Below are 4,180 nucleotides of genomic sequence, written 5' to 3'. Positions count from 1 at the left end.
TGCCCCATAGATAGCCCATAGCTGCCCCATAGATAGGCCATGGCTGCCCATAATAGGCCAGAGCTGCCCCATAGATAGCCCATATATAGCCTATAGATAGGCCAGAGCTGCCCCATAGATAGCCCATAGATAGCCTATAGATAGCGATAGCTGCCCCATAGATAGCCCAGAGATAGCCCATAGATAGGCCGGAGCTGCCCCATAGATAGCCCAGAGCTGCCCCATAGCTGCCCCATAGATAGACCGTAGTGCCCCATAGATAGCCCATAGATAGGCCATAGATAGGCCAGAGCTGCCCCATAGATAGCCCATAGATAGCCCATAGATAGCCTATAGATAGCCCAGAGCTGCCCCATAGATAGCCCGCAGCTGCCCCATAGATAGCCCATAGATAGGCCAGAGCTGCCCCATAGATAGCCCATAGATAGCCCAGAGCTGCCCCATAGCTGCCCCATAGCTGCCCCATAGATAGCCCAGAGATAGCCCATAGATAGCCCATAGATAGGCCAGAGCTGCCCCATAGAGGCCCCATAGATAGGCCATAGCTGCCCCATAGATAGCCCATAGATAGCCCACCGCTGCCCCATAGATAGCCCATAGATAGCCCATAGATAGGCCAGAGCTGCCCCATAGATAGCCCATAGATAGCGATAGCTGCCCCATAGGTAGCCCATAGATAGCCAATAGATAGCCCAGAGCTGCCCCATAGCTGCCCCATAGATAGGCCATAGATAGCCCACCGCTGCCCCATAGATAGCCCGCCGCTGCCCATAGATAGCCCGCCGCTGCCCCATAGATAGCGATAGCTGCCCCATAGATAGCCCATAGATAGCCCATAGATAGCCCATAGATAGGCCAGAGCTGCCCCATAGATAGCCCATAGATAGCCCATAGATAGCCCACAGCTGCCCCATAGATAGGCCATGGCTGCCCCACAGCTGCCCCATAGATAGCCCATAGATAGCCTATAGATAGGCCAGAGCTGCCCCATAGATAGCCCATAGATAGCCCATAGATAGGCCAGAGCTGCCCCATAGATAGCCCATAGATAGCGATAGCTGCCCCATAGTAGCCCATAGATAGCCATAGATAGCCCAGAGCTGCCCCATAGCTGCCCCATAGATAGGCCATAGATAGCCCACCGCTGCCCCATAGATAGCCCGCCGCTGCCCCATAGATAGCGATAGCTGCCCCATAGATAGCCCATAGATAGCCCATAGATAGCCCATAGATAGGCCAGAGCTGCCCCATAGATAGCCCATAGATAGCCCATAGATAGCCCACAGCTGCCCCATAGATAGGCCATGGCTGCCCCACAGCTGCCCCATAGATAGCCCATAGATAGCCTATAGATGGCGAGCTGCCCCATAGATGCCCCATAGATAGCCCATAGATAGCCTATAGATAGGCCAGAGCTGCCCCATAGATAGCCCATAGATAGGCCAGAGCTGCCCCATAGATAGCCCAGAGCTGCCCCATAGCTGCCCCATAGATAGCGATAGTGCCCCACAGATAGCAATAGCTGCCCCATAGATAGCCCATAGATAGCCCATAGATAGGCCAGAGCTGCCCCATAGAGGCCCCATAGATAGGCCATAGCTGCCCCATAGATAGCCCATAGATAGCCCATAGATAGCGCATAGATAGCCCATAGCTGCCCCATAGATGCCCCATAGATAGCCCATAGATAGCCCATAGATACCGCATAGATAGCCCATAGCTGCCCCATAGCTGCCCCATAGATAGGCCATAGCTGCCCCATAGATAGCCCATAGATAGCCCACAGCTGCCCCATAGATAGCCCATAGATAGCCCATAGATAGCCCACAGCTGCCCCATAGCTGCCCCATAGATAGCCCGCAGCTGCCCCATAGATAGCCCATAGATAGCCCATAGATAGGCCAGAGCTGCCCCATAGATAGCCCATAGATAGCCATAGCTGCCCCATAGATAGCCCATAGATAGCGATAGCTGCCCCATAGATAGCCCATAGATAGCCCACAGCTGCCCCATAGATAGCCTATAGATAGGCCAGAGCTGCCCCATAGAGGCCCCATAGATAGCCCATAGATAGGCCAGAGCTGCCCCATAGATAGCCCACAGCTGCCCCATAGATAGGCCAGAGCTGCCCCATAGATAGGCCAGAGCTGCCCCATAGATAGCCCATAGATAGCCCATAGATAGCCCATAGCTGCCCCATAGATAGCCCACCGCTGCCCCATAGATAGCCTATAGCTGCCCCATAGATAGCCATAGATAGGCCAGAGCTGCCCCATAGATAGCCCACAGCTGCCCCATAGATAGCCCACAGCTGCCCCATAGATAGGCCAGAGCTGCCCCATAGATAGCCCATAGATAGCCCATAGATAGCCCATAGCTGCCCCATAGATAGCCCACCGCTGCCCCATAGATAGCCTATAGCTGCCCCATAGATAGCCCATAGATAGGCCAGAGCTGCCCCATAATAGGCCAGAGCTGCCCCATAGATAGGCCATAGCTGCCCCATAGATAGCCCATAGATAGCCTATAGATAGGCCAGAGCTGCCCCATAGATAGCCTATAGCTGCCCCATAGATAGCCTATAGATAGGCCAGAGCTGCCCCATAGATAGCCTATAGCTGCCCCATAGATAGCCTATAGATAGGCCAGAGCTGCCCCATAGATAGGCCAGAGCTGCCCCATACATAGCCAATAGCTGCCCTATAGATAGCCAATAGCTGCCCCATAGCTGCCCCATAGATAGCCCATATATAGCCCATAGATAGCCCAGAGCTGCCCCATAGATAGCCAGTAGCTGCCCCACCGCTGCCCCATAGATAGGCCAGAGTTGCCCCATAGATAGCCCATAGCTGCCCTATAGATAGTCTATAGCTGCCCCATAGATAGCCCATAGCTGCCCTATAGATAGCCAATAGTTGCCCCACCGCTGCCCCAGAGCTGCCCCATAGATAGGCCATAGCTGCCCCATAGAGGCCCCATAGCTGCCCCATAGATAGCCCATGGCTGCGCTATAGATAGACCATAGCTGCCCCACCACTGCCCCACCACTGCCCCATAGATAGCCCATAGCTGCCCCATAGCTGCCCCATAGCTGCCCCATAGCTGCCTCATAGCTTCCCCATAGCTGCCCTATAGCTGCCCCATAGATAGCCCATCGTTGCCCTATAGATAGCCCATGGTTGCCCCACGGCTGCCCCATAGCTGCCCCATAGATAGCCCATGGCTACCCCATAGATAGCCCACAGCTGCCCCGTAGATTACCCCATCGATCCTATGGCTGCCCCATAACTGCCCCCATAGCTGCCCCACAAGTGCTGCTCTGCCCCACAAGTGCTGCTCTGCCCCACAAGTGCTGCTCTGCCCCACAGATCAGAAGGACGGCTACCGGAAGGGGGACGGCGGTTACCTTCGCCGTGGGGCCTACAGACAACAGGAGCGGTCCTCCAACTACTGACCCACGGCTCTGCCCCACACATCGTCCTGCCCCATAGATCATCCCGCCCCATAGATGGCCCACCCCATAGCACAGCCCTGCCCCATAGATGGCGCTGCCCCATAGGTGGTGGCTCTGCCCCATAGCCCTGCCCCGTAGATGACTCTGCCCCATAGATGACTCTGCCCCATAGATGGCAGCTCTGCCCCATAGATGGCGCTGCCCCGTAGCTCTGCCCCATAGATGGCGGCTCTGCCCCATAGATGGTGCTGCCTTACAATAAAGTGGTGTTGGTTGAGAGTTGGTTGTGGTCACTTGTGGGGCTGGGGGGGGGGGGGGTTCTGCCCCATAGCGTGTGGGGTGCTGGGGGGGCTGCCCCACATCTATGGGTCCCGTCACGTCCCTATGACCCCACATCTGTGGGTCCTATCACATCCCTATGGGCCCCACATCTATGGGTCCTGCCCCACACGTCGTCCTGCCCCATAGATCATCCCGCCCCATACATGGCCCGCCCCATAGCACAGCCCTGCCCCATAGATGGCGCTGCCCTATAGGTGGTGGCTCTGCCCCATAGCCCTGCCCCGTAAATGACTCTGCCCCATAGATGACTCTGCCCCATAGATGGCAGCTCTGCCCCATAGATGGCGCTGCCCCGTAGCTCTGCCCCATAGATGGCGGCTCTGCCCCATAGATGGTGCTGCCTTACAATAAAGTGGTGTTGGTTGAGAGTTGGTTGTGGTCACT

The sequence above is a fragment of the Meleagris gallopavo genome, unplaced genomic scaffold (assembly GCF_905368555.1).
Source record: "Meleagris gallopavo unplaced genomic scaffold, MGAL_WU_HG_1.1 scaffold_11, whole genome shotgun sequence".
In the NCBI taxonomy this organism is placed as follows: domain Eukaryota; kingdom Metazoa; phylum Chordata; class Aves; order Galliformes; family Phasianidae; genus Meleagris; species Meleagris gallopavo.
This window is presented reverse-complemented; position numbering follows the sequence as displayed.